Source organism: Anastrepha ludens, chromosome 6 (assembly GCF_028408465.1).
Source record: "Anastrepha ludens isolate Willacy chromosome 6, idAnaLude1.1, whole genome shotgun sequence".
In the NCBI taxonomy this organism is placed as follows: Eukaryota; Metazoa; Arthropoda; class Insecta; order Diptera; family Tephritidae; genus Anastrepha; species Anastrepha ludens.
Genome location: NC_071502.1, coordinates 15,972,145 through 15,998,674, shown reverse-complemented (window position 1 = coordinate 15,998,674; position 26,530 = coordinate 15,972,145). Strand labels below are relative to the sequence as shown.

The window sequence follows — 26,530 nt, the reverse complement described above, 5'->3', positions numbered from 1 at the left end:
ACGAAATACTTCAAAGATTCCAGACGCAAACCCTCAGAATGATCTCGAACGCCCCTTATTAGAGCAGAAATGCATCGTGACCTCAAAGTACGCGCAATAATTGAAGAAATAAGAAAATATGCCTCCTCATACAACCCCTGACTCCAATCGCACACAAACCCTCTTGTCACAGAAATAATTGCAAATACCATAACCTTCACCAGACTCAAGAGAAAGTGTACGAAAGACCTCATGCGATAAAGTAAATAAAGTTTTTGTATATCGTACCATTACTCGTTACAATGATACATCGCATCGCGAAATCTCTTAAAAGATTGCAACGTCACGTGAAATGATTCAAAAAGTGAAGAAGCGACTACCCGACGAAATCCCCAACGAAGTGCCAATCAAATGGCGAAAGAACTGATAATATTTGACAGTAGCATCCGCCGCATACTGAAAAATGATCTCAAAGTCAAGCCTTACAAGACCCAAAAAGCGTCTGATCTCACAGCAAAGCAGCAACAAGTCAGACTTCAGAGAGCGAAGGAGTTACTTCGCTTGGCTGAAAGCGGCCAATTTCCGAAAATTGTGTTTTCTTACGAGACAATTTTTCAAATTGAGCAATTCGTAAACTCCCAAAACGATGGCGGTTTATTTGACCGACCGTTCATGCCAGAATTTTAGTTATCGATTGGCCACCAGGCGGCAGTACCCGCCACAATTAATGGTTTGGGCCGCTGTAACCGCAGATGGGCGCTCTGCAATCGTTTTCATCGAGCCTGGCGTCAAGGTAAATGCGAAATATTATCGGGAAAGTTGCTTTGAAGCTATGGGTAGACAAACATTTCGGTGACAGATCATGGACGTTTCAACAGGACTCGCCACTGTCTCACAAAGCTCGAGTGAACCAAGAATGGCTAGAAAACAACGTTTCGAACTTCATAACATCCACAAAATGGCTCTCAAATTCACCAGACGCGAATCCGATGAATTAATTTCGTTGGGCCATTTTGGAGCGCAAGGCCCGAACTAAAAGATTCACCAGTCTCGAGGCGCTGAAAAAACCTATTGCCCGCGAGTGGGCTAAAATACCTGCAAGTCGAATGCGGGCAGCTTGCGATTAGTTTCTGGACCGTCTCAAGACCATAGTCAAAGCAAAAGGTGGTCATATCGAGCAAAAGTAAATTGATTCTTAATTTTATATTAATATAGTTTCACACATTTTTTACTTGTTTTTGTGTTTTTGGTGGGTGAGGCTTGGGCATCGTTTGGTGTGGCCATTAAAACGATCTCTCCTCTTCTTGTGGGGAGACACCCTTCCCGGAGCTGCTTTCTATATTACTTCGGGAGAGTTCAGAATGGCATCCATGAAGCTCCAATTCTATTTACACACGTCTGGGTCCACCATATTTGTAGCTAGCTTTCATGCTATAGGCTCGTCTTCTTGTGTCTCTATCTGTGCGGCTTCGCTTTGTTGCACTGTGTCGAGGTCAATCCTTTCTTTTTCGTAGTACGTTCTCGATGTATTTCTTTACCGCGTTCCAGCTGTCCTCGCGTTCGAGCATTTTGCTGATTATGTTGCTCGGTGTGATGTCGCCAATCTGCTCCCTCAGAGCATTTCTCTCCGCGAGCCATCTGTTACAACCAAAAAACGTGTGTTCAGCTTCAACGCTCAGCGCTTCGCAGTATATACATTTAGAATTGGTTACCTTGCCCATGCGGTATGGGTATCTCCGGAAGTATCCGTGACCCGAGTGGAACTGAGTTAAGAAGTAGTTCACTTCCCCGAAGTTCCTTTGGACCCATTTGTAAATTGATGGAATAAGTTTCGCCGTCTATCTGCCACTCGGCTCAGTGTCCCATCGGCTTGGCCCCCACAACATGGTTCGCATGGTATCTCCGTTCTGAGAAGCTAGTGATGACGTGTTTCCTCTTGGAGTCTCACACATCTATTCGTTTCCGGACCATGAGGTCGACGGGTATCTGCCCGCTGGTCACGGAAACTGCTGCACCTGAGACAGTGCGGTAGGCTGAGGCAACTCTGAGTGCCGCTCTTCGTTGCATAGCCTCCAATGCTTTGCGCTTGGCTTTGCAGTTTAGCACAATTCCCCATACTTCGCTGCCGTACAGGAGAATTTAGGTTTTTTTACTTTGAACTGAATAAAAGTAATTTTCCAAACTAAATTTATGGGCTTTTCAATTGGTTACACTTCGAGTGCTGGACCCTGTAGAACTACTTAATACTAAGACAGAGTGCTCTCTCTCTCTCTCTCTCATGCGGATGCCTAAGTGGCAAGTAAAAAATTTGTCCCTACAAAAACACTCCCGCTCCATCGAGGCAACGCGAGATCACCTTCGAGTGTGAACCTACATTTTGAATGACGCTGCTGTAACCCAAATCTTGGCAGCGCAGCTTGGATGCATTCTTCATAATCGCCTAAAGCTGGTGTTCTCAGACTAGCATTTGTTTACTTGTTTACAAAACACTCCTCATGAAGAAAGGCTGAATTCAATAGAAGTCGGCGAAGTGCGCTTAAACCAGTCGTTTACTCATCGAACGCTAAAATTCATCAAATTATGGCTTACAAAAATCAAATTAATAAAATTCAACAAAAAACAATTAAAAAAAATATATTTTAACTTTCCTCAAATTTTGTTGCTGAGCTTTTAAGACCACCCAATATGTCCATATGTATACATACATACATATACATATAAGTATAGTACTCGCGCATATTTGCTGATAGGCTAAAATATAGGTAAATAAAAATATATTTAATTTATATTTTTGTTGTCTATTAAATTTCATTGGGCTTATTCATTAAAATTCTCTACAGACACAATTTTTCCATTAAATAAATTTATTGCCAATAAGCACATTCAAGCGCCATAAATTCGACTCTCTCGTTTTATAATATTATAATGAATATTTTCAGTTTTTTTTCATTTGTTTCCAAGCATTCACGTCTATCCATTTTATTCGTTTACGCTACCACATCATAAGAAAAAAAAACACATTTTTATCGCCTCGTGCGGCCTAATCGTCGGCCAAAGTCTGTAGAAAGTCATTTACAAAATTGAAAAAGAAATAATAGAAAAATTTTAAATAAATAAAGTGGCTATTTGAAATATTTATTAAAGTAGTTAAGCTTTCAAATCTACAACCGTTGTGTTATTATATGATTGCGGAATGCATATAGGTATGTAACTATTGGTATGGGTAGGTAGGTAGGTTAGATGGTTACGTGCCGTTTTGATACCATAATGTGGACCACTACCTGCGAAAAAATTTAGGGAAGAGCAAACCATCTACAGCCATCCCGTGCTGTTAATGTAGAGGAGAGAAAAGGGATGTGGGCTGGAGAATTTCCTCAAGCCATCCCCTAAGGGCACGCTAAGGAATCTCAAGCGTCTAGCCGCCAGAGCCGGACTATAGGAATGCAAGGGAGAGCTTTCACTAGGAATGTGAATTTTCGGGTTTTTAGTTTGTAATTCGGTACTGTCCGGAAACTACACTATAAAAATTACTGTTTGTTTTAATTACAGCGTGCGCTTAAAAAATAAATAAAAGTACTGAGAGTATCAACCGCCAAGCGTAACCCAAATTTATTCCAAACTAAGCCAGCAGATGCAATACACAGGTCTGTTGCAACACTTGTTTGTGAGTGAATTGTTGATAATCATTAAAATGCGTTTTGTGCAGGTAGTAGCCGTTTTTGTAATTTTAGAAAAAACATAAATTTCCTCACTCAAAACTATTGGCATCTCATATGGCTTTCTATTAACCCTGAAGCTTGCGAAGTGCTCGTGAAAGTCCGAGTCAATTTACCTTTCAGGCTAACTGCTCTGTGTGCCGGATATTTTTGGCTGTCTGTGTTTTCGCCACCTAAACTCACAATTATCCGCAAAAAGCAAATAAAACAGTGTTGTAAGTGCAGTTGTTGTAAGTGCAATTACAGAATTTGAATCGACTAGTTCCGGCATTTTCAGGAATCGGGATCCTGATAATCCGGGATCTTTGGATTTACATCACAACATATACAGAATTTGCCTTTATGTATAATAAATATTATATAATATTATAAATACTTAACCCTTTCAGCCTGGTTGAGGCAATTAATCCCAAAAAAAATAGAAGTCTAGTCAAATATAAACTTTAATGGAGCGACCCTACAGTTTTAAGCCGAAATTTAAAAAAATTGGCAATATGCCGCGAAGTCATGCTTAACGATTATCCCGCGGTGGGAGGGGAAAAGAGCTGGGGTGGGGCTTTAGTTCGTGAGCCGAAAAGCCGACATGTCCAGCCCCCCACAAATCTAATATAATCTAAGGGCAGACCAAATAAAAGATGGGTAGATACAGTTGTCGATGATCCCCGCGAACCTACGCGCTTCCGTATGACAGTCACGCAACAACTCATTCGGCTACGGCGGCGTTAAGTGCATTTAAAACAAACCATTTCTCTTAGCATTTAAAAGGTTTTATGTCAGACAGTAGAAAGTATTGACTAACGATAGAAATGCTCTTACCTTTTTAAAAACTAAAAAGTATTTAATAATAAATTTTCATGAAAAAATAGCGACAACTTATGCAAACCACCGAAGCTCAACTCTTAAAGTCGATATATGCGGGCTACTTTAGAAGATTTTGATCAGTATTTTCATCAGAAAACAAAAAAATTGCAAATTTATCTAATTGTTCGCATGCTTCCCCCATTTCCACTGAAACTATCCGGCCAAATTTGTAATTATAATAAAACAAAAAACATTTAACAGTGTATCGAGAAATATGATTCTACAATAGCAAATAATTCTTATCGATTCTCGTTAAGAAAGTCATAAATGTTTTATTCTTTAAGGCGTAATAAACTAAGTATTAAAGTCGCCCGGTGTATATGTACATATCTATGTATGTATGTATATTGTAGATATAGAAAAATTTCCTAACACTAGCGATATTTATAAATAAACTTTAAATTTCCATTGAATTGTTGCTAACGTTTTTCAAATGTCACTGTTATTGGATTTACACAAACAGAAATCGAGACGAGAAAATCATCTAACGATCACCGATCACCGATCGCTTTTAGATTTGTAGGTATATTTAATGATTGAAAAAATAAAGCTGCTTGTTCGACAAATACACTTTTGCTAATGCACAGGCACAGGCATGGACACATATCTACACATGCACGAATAAGCAGCCATGCACACACACAGGCATACAGGCATATGGATATGTATAGGTAGACACAACAAAGGTATCGTATGGCGGCTTCATTAAATTTACATAAAAGTAGTCAACTGACTCGTTTGCAGTGTGAAGAGTTGCTCAAAACAAAAGAAGCTAAAATTTATAGTACTTAAAAAAGGATTGGAAGACAAAAAAGACCAGCAAGTGAATTGTGAGTAAATTTTACGCTATTTAAGGCGATTTGTGCTTACGAATTATATAAAAAACAAAAATATAAAAAAATGTTGTTTAAAAAAAATAATTAAAAAAAATTAAGAAAAATAGTTAAAAAAAAAAATAAAAAAAAAAAAACAAAAAAAAAATTTAAAAACAATAATAAATAAATAAATAAAAAATAATAATTAAAAACAATAAGAATTTAAATAATTAAAGAAAAAGGTTGAAAATGAATAAAAAACTAATAATAATTAAGAAAAATAGTTAAAGAAAATAATACAAAAAAGAAAATTAAAAAAGAATACTAAAAGAATATTAACAAAAAATAATAAAAAAAAATTATTAAAAAGAAATAATCTAAAAAAATACTAAAAAACTAAATAATAAAAAAAAGAATTAAAAAAAGTAATACAAAAAAACAATTTAAATAATAATAATAAAAAAACTTAATGAAAAATGGTATTAAAAAAATTATTAAAATAATTTAAAAAAAGTTTCAAAATAAATAAATAAAATAATAATAATTAAGAAAAGTAGTTAAAAAAGAAATAATAAAAAAAATATAATTAAAAACAAATAATTAAAAGATATATAATTAAAAAAAATGATTAAAAAAAATAGTTAAAAATAAATAATGTATAAAAAAACAACTTAAATAAAAATAATAAAATATAATAAAAAAAACAATTAATAAAAAATAATAATTAAAAATAATTAATATTAAGAAATAATTAAAAAATAAATAAGTAAAAAAAAACTAATTATATTGTAAAAAACAAAAAATATATTAATTAAAAAAAAAACAAAATATATAATTAAAAAAAAAATAAATAATAAAAATGTTAAAACAAAAAAAAATTGTATAAAAAAAAAATGCAAAAACAACTATTTATGTCGCATAATATAAAAACTACATCATTTATGACTACCCCTTAAACATTGCCTAAACGTTATGTCATTATAAAATTAATATTTTATTACTATGCGAAGCCATTAAAACAGTTTAAATCACATAAATATGTTTGGGCTACAAAAAAAATCACGAAGTTCACATTAAAAATACCGAGGCTAAATCAAAAAAAAAGCAAACGCTAAATCTAGCTTCAAAATCATTAACCTGTCCCCACTGTTGCTTAGTGCGTCTCACATGACCAGCAAGTGGTGAGGGAGCAGAAAAACAAACTCAACGTTGCCAACAACAGCAAGTTGAGCAAATGCACAAGCCCACCAAGCACAAAAATTGCGTTGATCTTCAACGAGCAACGAAAAGCAATAGCCATCTGTGATGGTCTGTAGTAAATAATATTAACGCAGCTGAATCTTCTCGTATTCTTCAACCGAGACCTCTACGTCAACATTTTCGTCATCGTCACTCTCGTCATTATTATCTGCACACAACTTCATTATCATTTGCAGTTCATCAATTTTAGCAAACATTTTGCTGCTTCGATTCACGCAAAGACCGACCGACCATCTGTTGCTGCTATTGATGCTGCTGCTGCTGTTGCTGATTTTTGTAATGGAATGTTGGCTGGCATTCGAATGCTGAGCGTTTGCTCAATTCTAGTGGAAATATTTGTCAGTCGCAAATAAAATGAGAAATACTTGAAATACTTAAAAGTTATGCTTAAAAGCGCGTTTGACCACTTTGAAGTACTCGACGCGTACGTGAAATTTATTTGAAGATGTATTTGTACACATACCTAAATTCATAAACGCTGAGTATCACTGAATGTGGAACAACAATTAAAAAAAAATTTTTTTTTGTGCAAATTGAATATTTGTTATAAATATTCCATTTATTTTGATATTTTCCAATCTCATACTTAAAAAAACGAAAAACTTAAGTAAAACACTGTAGACCACATTTGGAAGCTTGTTTGGCTATCTGATTTTGACTATCTGATTTATTAAAGTTTAGTATAACAGCGATAAGTTTGAAGTGCTTACTGTTAGCCGTATATAGTAGAAGTGGTGAGGTTTAGTAGCTGGCAGTCTTAAGCAAGCTCCACATATTTGGCATTAACGTGAAATTGAAATTTGAAAAGGCCTAGCCAAGAAGCACCGAGAGGTTGGTAACTGCTAAAACATTCAAGCCGGTTTATCCCAAGGTCTGCAAAGTAAAAGCGCAGATAGTCAAGGAGGAAAGGAGAGAAGTGACAAAAAAAAAGAGATTGGGTAGAATAGAGACAGAAACAGATATGGTTAATTGTGTAAGAATTTTTCAGATTCTTTGTCAAATCTGAAAATATCCTCCGGTTTGAGAGAACGAATTTTACTCGTTCTCACGATATCGGAACCCAAAACTCGTAACCTTGTTCTAGCAAAGACAGAACACTCACACAGAAAATGCTCAGTGCTATCCGCCTCCTCTAAACAAGAGTAACAAGACAGGCAAATTGGGTCTTCAATGATTCCAATGGGGATCATATGATGCTGACTCCATGGGTTGTAGGCCTGTAATAATAACGACCATCAATCGAACGTCTTCTCTTCCAAGTTTTAGAAGACATTTCAATATTTTTCTGTTTCGGCTTGTCACAAAACACTTTGCAGTTCTGCAGCGTTCCAGACTGGTCCATAGCTCTTTATGTTAATTGCAATCTTGCATCTTGTCTCGCGTGTTCCATTTTTGCCACTACCTAGACTTTTAGATTCGGGACTAGCAACTCTAAATTTGTCGGGCAGTTGACAAAACGAAACGTTTCAAATGGCATTCTAAACTTAGTGACTGATTATCTGCCCGGTTAGTAAAACTCGCTGCATTGGTTAGATAAAACGATATATATAAAAGAAAGAGAAGAAAAAAAAGCCACTATATGAAAATGCTAAGGAATGGCTTATAAACTGCCACATAGAGAATACAAGTTTGCCCGACTTTTTTGTAATTAAAGTTTTTTTTTGTTTTCAATATCTTTTATCTTTATCTTCAATACCTATTAGTAAACGTTATCGCTTCTCCAAATGAACTCGTTTTCGCCACTTTTTATTACTTTATTCCTATTGCTCGCTTGCGGTCTTTGCTTCACTTTTATTGAGAGTGTGGTGAGAATGACTAATGACGGCGACTCTTAACTAAATAGACCGGTTTTCTTCTTAGTGTTTCGAATGCACAAAATGTACGAAAAAGGAAAATGAAAATGGAAAATAAAAAGATAAATCAAGGAAAAAATAAAAAAAAAATTAAATTAAATATTTCTGACATCGAAAAAACTGCTAAATAAAAGCCGATATTAGAGCGGGAGGGGGCTGCTCACGCTTCTCACGCCTTCAACTACCAGTTGATTCTAATATGCGTGCATGCATGTGTGCGCTCATGTAAATAAATAAATCCAACACGGGCTTATGCTTTATGTATGTTTGTGTTTATGTGCTCAGTTTTTTTACTGACTGACAACTTCTTGCCGAGAATATTTGTGTGGGCCGCTAACTGCATGTTGCTGCAGCTGCAGCATTCAATGCCGTCAATTGCAGAAACTAGCAATTGGCGACACACATAATTTTCATGCATGCATAAATAAGTGTGTGTGTGAGTGTGTATGTCTCCCTCTACTTGAGCCTATCCATAATTTACCACTGACGGCACTAATGTCTTGCTGTGTAGGTATGTATGCCTGTGTGTGCTTCTGCATGTAAAGAACCGTTCATTCGCCGCCTGAGGTGAATATTTAAAACGGTGAGTTTGCGACTTGTTTTTCTCCATTTGCTGCTCTTCATAGTTTCCTCGTGAGTAGTGCACATACATACAAGCATACATACATACATACAAATACGAGACATATGAGCTCAGCATATTCTCGCTTGCTCATAGTTACATAGTCACACAAAATGAATATCTACATATGTATGTGCATGTGTTAATGACTGTATTTGTATGCAACCATGCGCCTGCGTAAAATGTGCAATGTTTGCAATTTTGTCTTTGCCCACCTTTTGAAAATTTCGCTTCGCATTGCGATGCGTTTTTGCTTACCCAAATCACACACAGCTGCTTGCATACATTCCACAAAAAGTGTATTTGTATGCGCACTTTCCTAGCGGCCATATGTAAGTATGTATGTAGTTCGCTCCACCGACTTTGTTGGCCTGTTTGCATTGACGATAGCGTGGCCGATTTGAAAATGTGTCCCTCATTCTTCATGGCACAACCTTAGTGCCCGTTCCTGCTGCGCGAAAGGTATGTAGGTAAAAGGAATGATGTATGTTTGTATGTATGTTTGTACCTATGTAGTATTGCAGATACACACCAGATTTCTATATAGGACCTTCTAGTTGGGCATTTGTTTTTGTTGGATAGTTTTGCTTATTCTTATCTGTCACATTGCTACTAGGGAGTAAATGTATGTATGTATGAATGTATGAGAGTAGGTATGCTTGTATGTATGTATGTATGCATGTATTCGAGTATGTATGTATGTATTTATGCACGTAAAGAGCTATGCTTGCTCTGGCAGCTGTTTCTCTTGTCTTTCTTGCTGTTTTGGTTTTACCGTCAAACAGGAATTTGTTGTTTATTTTGTTGTCAATAGCGTCTAGTCGCGTTCTTGGTGGTGTAGGTGCTCAGCGTGACTGACTAGCTGTATCTATAATTTTTTTAATATTTTTTAAACAAATGTTTGTATGCCATTTATCGATAAGAAACCGTTAACCTTTTCACTCCACGCTTGCGCCATGACAAATTTTTCAGTCACCAATGATGGGTAGACAGACGTCTGTTGTTGTGTAGACTTCAAAAATCATTATCAATTTTACGATTCGAAAAATCAAGAAGAATTTGAACAAATCAAAAAATCAAATATTGTTTATGCAGCTGCGATGCTTTGAAATATTTTAAAATTTATGTGCATGCTCTATTAAAAAAAAAACATGAATTTCCGATAAATAGAACCATTTTGTGGCAAATATTTTTTAATAATCCATATAAGACAATAATAACCAATGTGGAAGAGAGACACTGAAAATCTCTTTTCATGTTTCATTCGCCGTCACACGGGCAAAATCGTTTAATGGCGGCAGTCGCAGGGCACGGAAACAGCATGTCGCTAACGCCAACGGAGACACCTACTCGGCGTTACCAAGGTACGCCAAATTTTACTCAAAACAGAGGCAAACCAGGACCTACTCCAGTGGAAAAGGCAGCAGCAAAGTCAGCAAGACTTCTGACGAGCTTCCTGAGCATTCCCATGGTTCCCCTCCCGGTTCTACGTTACTGGAATGACTCGGGTTTTCCCCGACCAAGTGCTGCCACCCCAGTAAACTAGCCCTGTCTAGTGTACCGTATCCCACGTTCTTCCTGAGCTCTGCCAATAAAGTTGAAGCAAACAATATGCTACTACCAATGCTAAATATGGTAAGAAGCTCAGCCATCTCGTCGGCAAGTTGGGTTCTGAAATAGATGATCTCATCCGTTTCGGTGAACCGCGGCACAACGTGCATGGCGATATCAAAAAACGGTGCAGAATAATTAAGTGCTGGCATACGGAGCTAGTTATGTAACACGAGGCGGAGCAGAAGACATCATGTTCTGTCCCCATGAGCCAAACGGTGGAAGTCCAAACAACAGCCGACAGCCGTGTCATAAACACACAAAGTCCACTACAAAGCGGTTAGCGATTCACGGCTCAATCGAGCCCCAAGGAAAACTCGCAAGACTCTGAAAAGACTCCGCAAGCAAAAAAAAAAAAGGAGAGCTGCAGCCTCAGCGGAGAAACAAGAGCAATTGGTAAGTTCGGTGGTAACGCAAAAGGAGGAAGAGTGGACTAAAGTTGTCAAACAGAAGAAGGACAAAAAGGCAATAGCAATAAAACCAAGGGCAGATGCTTTTATAAACCCTAAAAAGTCTAACCGCAGTAAAATCCAACTCAGAGCTCAAGGAATTTAGCGAGCAGGTGAGAACGATTCGGCCAACACAGCAGGGACGACTCCTAATAGAGCTAAAGCGCCGAATTGAAACCAATGCCGCCAAATATCAGTCAGTAATTGAAAAAAACACTCGCGAACGGGCAAAAATTGTTTTCTGGTTTTTCCGGTGCAGATATATTCTACAACCCGTTAACGCATAAAGCGGAGTACGTATTTAACCTATTTTACTAGCAAAAATAATCCTGCATTTCTCAAGCAGCGTTCTGATGTTTGCCATCGTCGATTTCTTCCTTTTGATTAAAAACCAACACAGAATTCAGAACTTTCTTCCACAAAAGAAGAAAACGAATGAAGCAACTGTCAAAAATTGCTTTAAAATTGGAAACACGAATATGAAGCGCAAAGCGTGTCGCCAGTATGGGAGACAAAATCCCCTATCTCTTCCGCGGCCGTCCTTCACCACTGCACAAAATGCTTTCCTTCCAAATGTTTCCCTGTGTAAATGGGCACTTTGCTTTCATCGCTAAATGCAGTTTCGGGAATAGCCGGAATAGTCGGAAGATGTTATTTCAAGCGAATACCACGAATGGTACAACGAAATAATGTGACTTTTTGTCAGAAATTCACGCATAATTCTTGACCTGTGGATGGGTGCATTATCGGTTTTTGGTGTCTGTCAACTTGTTTAGCGCAAATATTCAATTGAGCTTACGAAGTTCTGAAAAGGAATCCCCTGACGAGCCTACAGAATAATAATCAGTTTAACTTTTTCGTTTCAGAAATCCTGTTGACAAGCCACCTATCTTGTTTTTAAGACGCTTACTTTGTTGCCACGCTACTACAATAAAATATGTAAAAAAAAAATTTTTTTCTTGTATACTATTTGATGTCGATAATAACATACTAAAGGGTGGTTAGGTTTCAAGGGCCGGTGTTGATTTTGAATAAAATACAATTTTTTTTTTAAATTATTGTCATTTCTCCAAATGGCCGCCGCGGCCTCGGAGGCACACCTCCATCCGATGCTCCAAATTTTCGATGACGCTGAGGCATAATTGTGGTTCTATGCCGTTAATGTGCCGAATTATCTCATCCTTTAGCTCTTGAATTGTTGCTGGCTTATCGACGTGCACCTTTTTTTTTTAAATAACCCCACAGAACAAAGTCGAGCGGTGTCGTTGACGTTTAGGTGTGGTTCACATTCAACATCGGCCCTTGAAATTTACAATAACCACTCTATAAAATTAAAAACGATCGTATTTTATTTTCTTAAAAAACAATCCTGAAGAATATCTATAAAAAAAAAGTATTTGGCCAGACTACTACCTTCAGTGACTTCCACACAGACTATTTCTGCTAATTTTTATTGAAATCACTAAATTTGTCAAAAATATACCTTTTTCTTCTGAAGCTAATCAACGCCCTCAAAAACTTTGTTGCCTTCGATGAAAGATTAGCTCAATTTAATACAAAAATTCATTCGCAATTCTTTGCTCGAAACTCATTTCCGACCGCAGCATGAAACATACAAACAAAGATAATGCAATAACTACAGTTATTTACATCCAAATCACATACTTAGTCCGCTGTACGGCAAAGCTGGACAAGAATATCGAATAAAAGATGATAACTTAAACAAATTTTATTTATAGAAGTTTCGGTTATTTTTGAAATAGAGGGTACATACTGCCTGCGGAGAGATAGGAGGAAGATAAGAACGAAAAAATATACATAAATATACTTTTTGTGTTTTTTTTTTTGTTTGCTACCATTAAAAGTGAATGAAACTTTCATTGAAATACGTAAATTTTTGGGTTCACGGCGATCAGTGAAAGTGCATAATCATAAATGTTGCTCCAGGGACGAAAAGAAATGTTTGTGTGTGGCATTTGCGTGGTCTCTCAATCAGTTATCAATATTTCGTGTTCCGTACAGAATTCAAAGTTTCGTATACTTATTTAAAGCAGATTGCTGGGCATGCGTAGAAAAAATAAATTGAGTGCAGCTGTTTACAAGTCCACAACTTTTCAATCAACTAATTTCTTTATTCCGTAGAGAGTTAAGGATTTGGTAATGTGTGCGCTGAATCTCTTTTTATTATTAGTTAAGCAGCCCAAAAGAATTAATCAATTCGACCAATGAACTCTCAGAACTGATCCGGTCCAGAACGCCGCAGAACTGCAAAGTATTTTGTGACGAGTTCGAACAGAAAACTTTCAAACTTTCTACTAAAACTGGGAAGAAAAGACGTTCGATTGATGGCCGTTATGATTACAGGACACAACGCATGGAGTCAGCATATGACCATCATTGGAATCATTGAGGACCCAATGTGGCTGTTGTGCTTGGAGGAGGCGGATAGCACTGAGCACTTTCTCTGTGAGTGTCCTGCTACGCCTACGAGTTTTGGGTTCCGATGTCATGAGAATGAGTAATGTTCGTTCTCTAAAACTGGAGGATATTAACAGATTTGCCAAATAATCTGAAAAGTTCTCACAGGACTAACTATCTCTGTCTCTGTCTCTATTCTTTCCTATCTCTTTCTCTGATACTTCTTTCCTTTCCTCCTGACTATCTACCCTCTTTCTAGAGTTCTAAATGCAATGGGCTTTTTAGTCTGAGTGTTTTAGGGGCCACCAAATCTCTTGGTGCTCTTTGGCTCGACCTATTCAAATTTCAATTTCAAAAAAATTTCAATGAATTCCCAATCGAACTCAGCATCAAACGCAGACAATTTGGCTGAATAGGCCACACTTTGCGCAAAGATGACGGCGAGCTATGCAGGGCTGCTCTATGGACCAAAACTTTCAAACACCAAAAACCTCCTAACGACGCATGGTGGATACGGACTTATCAAACTCAAATATAACTGAAATTCTTTAAAACAACTTTTTTTTGTCAGAACAACTAACAAGTCCAGCACTCAGTTAACAGTAAGTCCATTGTACTGCAGTCGGGTTTCCTTTTTAATTTTCTTTAAAACTACCCAACATCCGAAGAAATCTGAGTAGATTTTGTGGTGCCAAGGAGTCTAGGGGGTCGCTGCTTAACACCTCAGTGCCAAAGACGTCAACCCTGATTCGAGCGAAGACCGGGAGTCAACCAAAGGCTGGTGGACTTACAAACTCATACCACACCTGGAAGGGTGGATGAATAGGAAGCATGGCGATACTGACTACTACCTAACTCAGATAGCTACCGGACTCTACTGCTTCCTTGAATATCTACACCGTTTCCAGCTGGCCGACAGCCCGTTTTGCCCGAGTTGCTGGAATACAGTCAAGAGCGTCGAACATGTGGCCTTTCACTGCAAACGTTTCAGTGGAGAACGAGCAATGCTGGCGAAGGCATTCGAACACAGGTGGGCAGTGGAGATCAAGTGTTAAACAAACCTGCGACAGGTACAGACGCTTGAGTCAAACATATTTACGCAAAGAAAGAAAGGAAGAAAGAAAGAGCCTTTAAGGAGCGATTTGCATCAAAATAGAAAAAAAACCCGCGCAAGTTGGAGCATTCCCTGCATATTTTTAGACTTTATTTTCTAAAATGTAGATATTTATGATAGACGTGAACTGAATAACTCTTATATGCCGATTACAAAATGCATTGCGGGACTTTTTTTTTATAAATTTCTTTAGAAAATAATAAGAGTTTGTGGCATGAATGCAGTTTTTTTATAGATGTGTGTATGTATGAATTTTTCCGCATTTTAAAAATAATGATGAAATGTGGTTTTCCTAATTTATTTTAATCACTTCTTGGTAACTGCAACTCTATAATTAAAAGCTGTTCTCGATTTCACAACTAAAAAGGCAATTCGCCAGTCGGACTATTAAGGCGAGTGAGGTAAGAATCGCAAATGAAAAGTTTTTGCCAAACGGAAGACTGCACTGGAGGCTCTAGAGAACGCAAAGCAAACTTCAAATATTGTTCAAGAATGTAAGAAGAAGCTTAATTCTGTTGCAATATGGAATAAGATTGCACTTATTTGGGTTCCTGGACTCTGCAGTGTTTAAGGGAATGAAATTGTCTATGAGTTGGCCAACTGTGGATCAGCGGTTATCTCACTAGGACCAGAGCTTATAACCGCAATCAGTTCTACAGGAATCATAAATTGGAGCAGCGATTATGTATGCAATTTATATAATATAAAGAGCCATGGTCCAGTCTGGAACGCTGCAGAACTGCAAAGTGTTTTGTGACAAGCCCGAACAGAAAACTGTCGAACTCTCTACTAGAACTTGGAAGGAAAGACGTTCGGTTGCTGGTCGCTAGTATTACAGGACACAACCTATGGGCTCAGCATATGATCACCATTGGAATCATTGTAGAACCCAATTTGTTTGTCTTGTTACTCTTGTTTAGAGGAGGCGTATAGCACTGGGCACATTTTCTCTGTGAGTGTCCTATCTTTCTCAGAGCAAGACTACGAATTTCGGTTTTTGAAGTCATGCGTATGAGTAAAATTCATTCTCTCAAATCGGGGGATATTCTCAGATTTACCAACGAATCTGGAAAATTCTCACAGCACTAGTTCTCTCTGTCTCTATTCTATCCTATCTCTTTCTCTCTGTCACTTCTCTCCTTTCCTTCATGACTGCCTACCCTTTCACTCTCCAGAGTTGTGAATGCAATGGGCTTTTTAAACTGAGTGGCTAGGAGTGACCAATCTCTCGGTGCGTTTTGGCTCATCTTTTTCAAAAAAAAAAAGAAAAAAAAAAATCCGTGGGCTGCTGAAAGAAGTTATGCGTCAGGAATTACAACAAATACAGGGTGTACTATCGCAATCTATGCAATCAATTTAGTGAATAACTTTGACAATTCTTTACCTATCGGTGTCGTGATAGAAAAGTGACTTATTTGCCCTTCGAAAACTTTTAATCCTTTACTGAAAACCTTTCCTTGGGCATTATCTTCAAAATGGGCATGGATGCCGCAAGTCCAAAAAAAATCTGAGTACTATTTACTTATATTACCAACATGTCAGTTCCACACAGCAAGCGCATCAATCGGCTTTCAAAAAGGGTTCTGTGACCCTACAATCACAATCTCCGGGTTGGACTCTGCCAGACTTCTTCTTGTGGAGATTTTTGAAGTGCTAGTTAGTTGAGCTCCAAGATAGAGCTCATAGATATATACATATAATAATTACATATGTAAAGGGTGATCAGATAGGAGTTACTTTTTTCCAATAAGGTTGTTTTGATAGTTCACGCGTGACTACTGTCAAACTAAATACATAATTTTTTTTCAGTATTCATTGACATTTCATCGTGGGAAGACTTACGTCTCAACAACGTTTACAAATTGTACAATTCTATTACGAAAATCAGCGCTCTGTGAAAAGAGTTCATCGAGAGCGCTCAGGTCAACTTATGGTGTACAGCGATAAGGCCCATTTTTTGCTTAATGGCTACATCAATCAGCAAAATTCAGGTATTTAGGTATGACATATGGGCTGGAGGAATCATCGGCCCATATTTCTTCAAAGACAAGGCAAGCGCCAATATAACAGTGAATGGCGAACGCTATCCCGCCGTTTTAAACGATTTTTTTAAACTGGAAGTTGAAGTCAGTGATCTCCACAACATTCGGTTTCAAAAAGACGGCGTTACTTGCCATACAGTCGGGAAACAATGGACTTAGTGCGTCGTCGTTTCCGTGAGCAATTTATCTCTCGTCTCAGATCCGTGGATTGATCACCAAGATTTCCACCAAATTTCGCGCTCGAGTTTCGAGCCAGTGCACTTAATGAACTTTTTTTGTTAATGGAGTGTGGAAGTGATGGAAATTTTCATAAAAATTTGATTGGACTTTGATTCGTTTTTCTATGCATTTTCACAGGGTTACTAAAAATTGTTGAGATACTATTGTTTTGTCGCTACCTTTATTTCTCGCTACCTTTATTTCTCGCTTTCTCGCTTTTCACCTATCCCCCGCTACGCGTATATCGATCACACTTCTACTGGGCAACTACAACATCTGTTGTCTGTGTCGTGTCATGCCTATTCATAACTGTGCTCCTTTGTCATCTGACACTACGATTGCTTACAGTGTCAACACCTTTTGCTGCAAAACCCGTCAGTGACGGCGAGCTTTGCATTGAAAGCTCAGCATTGAAACAGTTCAAATACTGGCTTGTAAGTGTTTATCAACCGAAATTGCGACTTATTAATATTATAACTTGGAACATAACTCGCCCACATGAAACATGTGGTAACCACATGCACTCACACACACACACACACTAGCACGACGAGTACATGCGCATATAATGCAGTTAGAGGTAAAGAATATACTGATGACGACTACATGACAAACTGGTGGGGTGACAAGACGACGTCGGGTGTATGCGCGGCGGGTGCGCCAATAAGCTATACTCATACTCAACTACTAAGTATATCATACGAAGCCGCGACTGACCAAACCACGAGTGTGCCGCAAAAGCGTTAAGGAAATTCTATTTTGAGATATCGCCGTGTCGAGTGGCGGCGATCAACGCTCGCGAAAAAAAAAATTAAGAAAAAAAAAAAAAACACAAAAAACAGTAACAAACAATCACACAAAGCAAACGAATGACAAACAAAGGTAGCGACTTGCGGATGAGTAGAAAGCAAACGGAATGAAAATCGGAAGAATAACTGCTTACAAATACAAATACGCACACGAATACATGTGTACGCGTATGTTGTACGTACGGAGGTGAAAAAGAAGGTAGGTACTGTGCTGCATAGTTAGTTGGCAGTAGCTGTGGCGCTGTGGTGGTAGTGATTTGTCATACGAATGTGTTGGGGGAAAAAGTGGTAAGAGAAACGTGCTATGTGCACGAATTTGTATGTCGCTAGAAAGAGTTAACTCTACACCTTTGAGCTGATGACATTTGACGCTGCTCTGTCAACAGTCGAGCAACCAACCAATAAGCCAGTCAACTCCTTAAACGATGCCGCGACTACGACTACGACGACGACAGCGATTTTTTGAGTTAGTATTTTATGGGTAGTTATTTATTATTATTATTATTGTTTTATTTTTACTTAAAAATTCACGTAGGTAGGTAAAGGTGCTCGCTCGTCGAATTTCAACTCAATTATATCACCAAAATATACTACATACAAATACCTTCATGCACATGTATTTGTATGGAAAAAATGTGCAACTTATATTCATATTCCTTCGTGATGTTTCTACATATAAAAATCGCAACTCACCTTGAAATTATAATGTTTTTTCGAGCTGCTGCTGCGATGTATTTATGTATTATATCCTCTTTTGAGTATTTGCGTTTTCAAACGACGTAAATTTTTTAGGAAAGCTGAAAAAATGTTTTCTCTGAAATACGAAACACAATAAAGGTTCAGAAAACCTGTTGCCGTTAGTAGACAAACCAAAAAAAAAAAAAAATCAAAACCAAGATATAGAGAAGAAAAAAAAAAATCACCACAAAAAAGAGAAAAAAATCCGTCGCTATACTTTAACTTTTTCGTCGGAATGCACTTTTGAATCACCTTTTCGGTAAAAGCTGGTCTTTAAATAATTTTTATATACAATATATTTTTGTTTTTTTTCTAAACAAATTACTAAAAATTCACAAAACTCAAATCAGTTGAATTCGTTGCTAAAAAACAAAATCTTCACTGTTTGTCTGTGCTTAGTCCGTATGGGTAGTGTGTATATTTGTACGTATGTATGTACATATATATCACCTCTATTTGCTTTGGAATAGTATTTACCGATTGATTTGTATTTCGCTAACCGCTCTACGTTTTCAGACACGTTTTTAACACCTGTTGGTGTTCGAGACAACTGAACGCTCTGGAAATTATCACTCGGCTAATAACCAATACGATTCCAATCGGATTGCCGAGTGTGGCGGCGACGTTCGTCCAAGTGTGGTGAGTTGACGCATACACAGCCACATTGGCTTATGTGTGCGCGCGCGCTTGCTTATTGTCGCACTGCAAGCGCACACAGATAATCACTAATACAATGATACCTGTTTGTGAGACACCAACACAAATGCAGATTTCCGTGTGAGTGTGTGTGTGTGTAGTGCAGTTGCGTTTGGCACTGCAGTTGGTGAAAAACGCCCACAAAATCGATTGAGTTTAGTGTGCGTGCTTGACTGGCTTTGTGTGCGTGTGTGTGTGTGCGCGCAATAGAGATATTTAGGAGTTGTTAATGCAGTGGCTGTAAAATGTTTGATTTGTGATTGTTGAAAGTTTGGCGTACACTCCAAACGTTTGGGCTGTGAGTGCTTTTTCTTGGTTTGAGAGGCATTGTATGTGGAGAAGCAAATGCGCAGCAGACTAGCAACTAGAATTTTGAGCTACAGGGTGATTTTTTAGCTATTATCTTTTTAAACAGTTGGTTTAAACGTTTCGTGTGTTGTTTCACTGTCAAACATCTTCAGTTTGGTCTATAATTTAACCATGAATCGATTCAGTTTGGTCTATAATTTAAGCATCGAAACGAACAACGCTTGCAAATCATTGAATTTTATTATAAAAATGCGTTTTCTGTTAAGAAAGTCTAAGATCTACTTTTTTATCGAAAAATTGTGTTCAGCGACGAAGCTTATTTTTGGATCAATGGGTACGTAAATAAGCAGATGTGTCGATTTTGGAGTGAAGATCAGCCAGAAGAATTGCAAGAGCTGCCAATGTATCCAGAAAAGGTCACAGTTTGGTGCGGTGTATGGACTGGAGGTATCATTGGACCGTACTTCTTCAAAGATGCTGCGAATCGTAACGTAACTGTGAATGGTGAGCGCTACTGACTTGCATGACATGTGGTTTCAGCAAGTCGGTGCCACATGCCACATGCCACACAACACGCGTAACAATGGACTTGTTGAGAGCCGAGTTCGGTGAACATTTTATTCCACGTTCGGGACCTGTCAATTGGCTACCCAGATCGTGCGATATAACGCCTCTAGATTATTTTTTATTTTTTTATTTATTATTAATTAAAAATTTCATGCATTTTTCTGAATTTTACGTGATTTTTTTTTATAAAACTTTCCTATAGCTCTTGAAACTTTACTTGAAACTTGCACTTTGTAGTACTCAAATTTATTGAGCTATAAAATTGCATACACAGTTTTGTTTTATAATTTTGAAATTTTTTATCAAAATTTGTCGAACTTTTAGAAATCTTGCGCAAAGTTTAAAATTTGGACTGTTGTGGTCTTTGTTACATAAAGGGGTTTCCAATAACAGGCGTTATTTTGCATACCCCGCTATTTCGGTAGATGCCACTTTTGAAGCTGTCATTTGTTGATATTTGACAAGCAGAAGCTACGCCATTAATAAAAATGGGACGATACACGCCTGAACAACGCATTGAAATTATTAAAATTCACTATAAAAATGGTGAAAATGTTGGCAGAGACGGTTCTTAAACTCGTTTCGAACATTTTTGGGCCATCGCAAAGCACCCTGTCGAACCCCAATACAGAAATTGGTGAAAAACTTTGAGCTGTTGGGACAAGTTAGTGATGTGAAGAACAAAAGACGTGCATGTCGCTCAAGAACAGCCGAAAGTATAGCTGTTGTAGCCGAAAGTGTTGAAGAAAACACAGGTTTGTCCATTCCACGTCGTTCTTTGGAATTAGACATTCCACAAACGTCATTACACCGTATTTTGCATACAGATTTGGGTCTTAAGGCCTATAAAGTCCAGTTAACACAAGAACTCAAGCCAGCCGTTCATCAACAACGTCGTGTCTTTGCTGATTGGGTCGTTGAAATGCATGAAAATGATCCGGAATTCCATCGAAAAATCATCTTGAGTGATGAGGCCCATTTCCACCTCGGTGGCTTCGTCAACAAGCAAAATTGTCGGATCTGGGGCTCAGAAAATCCAAGAATTATTGCCGAAAAGCCTCTCTATCCTCAACGTGTGACTGTTTGGTGCGGTTTATGGTCCGGCGGAGTCATTGGACCTCACTTTTTCGAAAATGAAACTGAAGCAACAGTTACGGTGAATGGATTGCGCTATCGAGAGATGTTTAACGCGTTTTCATGGCCGTAATTTGATGGTATTGATTTGGACAACGTTTATTTTCAACAAGACGGCGCTGCGTGCAAGCAACGAAACCATTGATCTTTTATCAAAATAACACCTTTTATTGGAGAACCCTTTATATATTATGTTATAAAAAGTAGGGGTTATTAGTTAAGTTCAGAATTAAAAAAAAATCGATCTCTTGTTTTTTCGATATTTCGAAACTATAGTATCTTAGGAATATACTGCGTAATTTTCATGCGGAGATTATTATATTATAGCTTTCGTTTTTCTCGAAACTTCTTTTTCCGGCACGGTCTGCTTGATAACTCATACAGTTTTTTTAATATTTGTTGATGCGGCTTTTTTCAAAATATTTGACTGTGGTTTCTCTATAGTCTGTCGAGACGAATTTTTGATATTTTTCTTAAAAATGTTTATAAACATAATTAAAGTGTGACATTTATGTCGTAAAACGCATACTTTGTTTTAAAATGCCGTAAATTGCAGGGGTGACTACCGTACCTTAAATTGGGTTGTACAAAAATTTACTTCACCGAAGTTCCTACTATGCGATGTAGCGCCATTTTTTATTAGCTTAGCCGTATAACTGCCGTTTGTTTCGTTTCTGCAGCGGTCTTGCTATTGCTTAGCGTTTCGTCTTTTATTTAGCGCTCTTCAGGTTTGCTATCTCTTTCTTCCATCCACTAGTTTCTTAATGCACAAAACTTTTCCCTTTCAAAGGCTAGTCAAAAGTCAATTGAACCGCTTATCACTTGAACAGCTGGCCTTGATGCTGTGTGGTAAGCAGACGAAATTCTCAGAGCTGCCGTTCGTTGTACCATTGCTAGGAGCTCACATCGGTGATAGTCTTTAGCGCATTTGCTCACAGTTCATCACCATAAAATAGAGCGTGGTAGCCATCATTGCATACCGTTTTCTTTGTGTTGGCCCCCTTGTGTTTGCCATTAGTCTACTGAGTAGGGCTGCCATCTTAGCGGCTTTCTCTGTTGCGTGTTTGATTTAGGCCCAGAAAGCTAGTCTTGGATCCACTCTTATGCCTAGGTACAGTAAAATCCTTTTGTTGGTTAGCGTATTTGGGAAAGTGTGCATGCTAACTGCTAGTGGAATGTGCTTCTTGGTTAGATGTATTAACTCGGTTTTCTCTGAGGCTAATTTGAGGCCACGTGATTTAGCCATATGGACGTGTTTCCGTATTATGACTTGGTTAATGGTTAATCCATTCAAGTATCAAGTCTTCATCCGAAATGATGATAAATGTTTTAGTAGCATATTCCCTCGGCCCTATGTGTCCCTGCCCGTGAGAGCAATAGACTTAGTGATTCCATTTCCATTTTAATAATTATATAATATGAAATGCACTCTTATTACCGTTTTAACACTTAATAGATATAAACATAATAATACGTCTCACCTCCTTCAAGGTAAGTGGACAAATGCGACACTTACTATATTTCTTACAGTGGCTTTATATTCTACGAGGGTGTATTGATAAGTCTTTAGAATTGCGATATCTATCGGTCATTAATTTACTTAATTATTGTGATCGTTAAAAGTGAACTGTCAAGAGCGAGCTGTCAAAATTTCATAACAAATGGTCAAACGGTACTTTTTTGAGAATTATTTTTGCAAAACACTATTGTATTTTTATTAAAAATTGAAAAAAGTGAACTTCGTGCTGTTATAAGCACCAAAGATGAGCCACGCTCTGGGAGGCCAAAAGAGGTAACGACTCCAGAAACGGTGGAAAAAGTGTACAAAATTGTCACACAAGATCGAAGAATTAAATTGAGAGAGATTGCTGACATTGTGAACATTAATTATGAACGTGTGCATAACATAATACATGATGAATTGGGTATGAAAAAGCTTTCAGCAAGATAGGTGCCGCGTTTGCTAACTCCTCTGCAAAAAATTAACCGAATGTCGACTTCAAAAGTTGGTTTAGAAATGTTTAACAGAAATCCATCGGAATTTTTGCGTCGTTTCATAACGATGGATGAAACGTGGATTCACCACTATACACCAGAGTCTAAAGAACAGTCCAAACAATGGGTAGAACGTGGCTCAAGTGCTCCAAAGAAGGCAAAGGTCGTTGCATCAGCTGGTAAGGTTATGGCATCTATTTTTTGGGATACACAAGGTATAATTTTCATAGATTATCTTGAAAAGGGTAAAACCATCACAGCTGAATATTATTCATCTTTGTTGGATACATTGGACCAAAATATTAAGCAAAAACGGCCACATTTGAAAAAGAAGAAAATCCTCTTTCATCATGATAACGCTCCTTCACATTCATCTTGGAAAACGCAGGAAAAAATAAATGAGTTGGGCTATGAATTGCTCCCTCATCCGCTATATTCGCCAGATTTAGATCCCAGTGAGTGACTTTTTCCTTTTTCCAAATATGAAAAAATGGCTCGGCGGAAAAAGATTTGTGTCAAATAGTGAAGTTATAGCTAAAACAAATGCTTATTTTGAAGGTTTTGAAAAAACTTATTTTAGAGAAGGAATAAATATGTTAGAAAAGCGTTGGAAAAAAGTGTTGACTTAAATAGATTATGTTAAAAAATAAATCAATTTTTTGTTAAAAAACCAATGTCTAGTTTTTCATTCTAAAGACTTATCAATTCACCCTCGTATAATCAACGGGGAAGAACCGAAATTTCGCAAGAGTACAAAAATGTTTATGTAATTTAGAATGTTACCACACATAAAAATGCACTAAAGAAATTATGTAGCACAATTTTGAACCAACTAATAGTATGCCTTTGAAGAAAATGGACTTACACCATTTTCAAAGTAGCTATTTTATATTTGTAACTTTATTAACTACGAAAATTTGTAATGATAAAATCAAAGAAAATTAAAAATTGTTTTTTTTAATTTATAAATAAAAAGTTCATAGTTCATTTTTATCATTAACTAATCTTTTGCAAAAATGGACTTACGCCGCTTTAAAAGAAAACCGCTCACACATTGCTGAAAAATAACCCAAGCCGCAAACACTAGCACTTATTTTGATACATACACGAGCAGATCACTCCAGCAAATTTCAATGAATTTCACTCCGTATGTGAGTTTACTGATTTAACTCGCACACACACACACTGATATATTGCGTCGTGCACTCGCCCATATATTCAAAGTGATGTTCATTATACACGCCTAAAAGTATGCATGATCAAAATGTATGTAAATGTTGCGGTTATAAACATTGCATTAAGAGTCCCAATAGGAAATTATTTACATAAAATAGTTTATATAAAAATTACATGCAAGTACTTCGTCCTGCCATAAGTTCTGTTACAAGTTATGTCCGTTGTAGATACGAAATTATAATACTTTTGTTTTCGTTTGTTCATTTTGACTGATTTTTTGACTAGAAATCGCATTTTAACCATCAATCACTCACAGTATTCACCTGATGTGGCTCCCTGTAATTTCTGCCTATTTGGAAAATTGCATTTGCAAAAAAAAACAAGTCGCCTTCAAATTGCTTCTCAGCATCTCGCCCTTCAACGAGCAACACTCCGTCATAAACAGCGCTTTTTATACCGAATCGTCACGCGAGATGAGGAATGGTGCCTATACATCCATATGAAGCAAATAAAGGAGTGGGTGGCTCTAGGAGATACGCCAAAGCTCCGAGAGTCAAGCCGCATCTTCATGCAAAGAAGAAATTGTTTATTTTATTTTTTTTGTTCGCTGAATTCATGAAAGAAATGTCGAATAGAAGCGAGTTATTGGAAAAGCTAACGAACATAAGTGAAGAGTGCTCCGATATAGAGTCAGATGCAACAAATTCTGAACTATCATCTGAAGATGAAGCGAATTATATTCAAAGTGAAACATCTGACACTGAAGATAGTGATGAAGAGTCCATCACCAATGATGAAAATAAAAGTGTCATCTATATGCCCAGGAAAAGGTATAGGGTGCTAAATAGTGCAGACTCTGATGAAGAAATAAAAATATCTTTCAGGAGACCGAAACAGCTGCCGATGGCACTGTATTGTTAAAATTTGACGAAGGTGGTATTCCTGGAAGGTTACCATCTACTTGTATTTTCAAGGGTGTGAAAGACCCAACAGGCTACGCAAAAAGGAACATTAAGGCAGATAACACAGGCCGACGCATCTCAGACCCAGAAACCGGACTATATATTTTCGAAGGATTTTGATGCGATGAATCGAAATCTGGCCTCAAAATTGCTCTATCAGCTCTGGTCTTCGATATATCCTAACCTAAAAGTGCAAAAAACACCGTTTTTGCCCATATTTGAGGTTATATAGCCTTGCAGATGTTTTCTTTCACCAAAAAAATAGGCTGGTATCTTTAACCCTTCTTCTTTCAAATGGCGTTGAGTTTGCTCAAATACCATTTTTTTTCGCAGAGATATTGCATTTTGAAATTTTCATGTTTATAAATTTTCCTACACCTGAAAATCGATTGAGATAACATAGACATGATATATTTGAATACTAATTTTCTTGAATTGAGTCTTATTTTTCTTAAAATTTTGTCTCACACCATAAGTGTGCTGACTCACCCCACCCCTACACTATCTAACCCACGGGTACTGAGTCACACACAGCCCTAACCCCTAGAAACCACCCCTACCATACCGCAAGCAGGCTAATTATTTGAGCAAACTCAACGCCATTTGAAAAAAGAAGGCTTGTATTTAAAGATGCCATCCTTTAATTTTGGTGAAAGAAAACATCTGCAAGGCTACATAACCTCAAATATGGGCAAAAACGGTGTTTTTTGCACTTTTAGGTTAGGATATCTCGAAAACCAGAGCTGATAGAGCAATTCTGAGGCCAGATTTGGATTCAGCTCATCATAAACCTTCGGAAATATATAGTCTGGTTTCTGGGTCTGAATGTTGGTTAAATTTTGTCGGCCTGTGTAATCCTGTCAGTGCATTCTCGTTGATAATATATAACTATATTATCAAACATATAAAAAAGTGCACAGAAGAAGAAGGCCGGCGAAATTCGAAGAACGATTGGACAACATCATTACCCGAAATACGTGCATTTATTGGGATTTTATATGCTCGTGGAGCTTACGAGGCAAAAAATTTAAAACTAAGTTATTTATGGTCAGCAAAGTGGGGTCCCGAATTTTTTGGAAAAACTATGGCCAGAGAAAAGTTCAAGCAAATCCTACGATTTATTCGGTTTGACATAAGAAGCGAAAGAAGTAGACGCCAACAAACAAATAAATTTGCCTTGGTTTC

General features: G+C 37.4%; 1 protein-coding gene across 4 annotated transcripts in view; it reads right to left on the bottom strand.

Annotated features, from left to right (window-relative positions):
* The window catches only part of LOC128868217 (uncharacterized), a 90,536-nt gene extending 71,458 nt beyond the window's left edge, over window positions 1-19,078 (bottom strand). The window contains exons 1-2 of one of the 4 annotated variants that reach the window (XM_054110052.1): window positions 18,984-19,078; window positions 18,462-18,582 (exon numbers count right to left, since the gene is read on the bottom strand). The gene's annotated coding sequence lies outside the window, so the exon portion shown is untranslated. The other 3 variants (XM_054110051.1, XM_054110053.1, XM_054110050.1) reach the window with 3 other exon arrangements.
* Window positions 19,079-26,530: the final 7,452 nt, after the last annotated feature.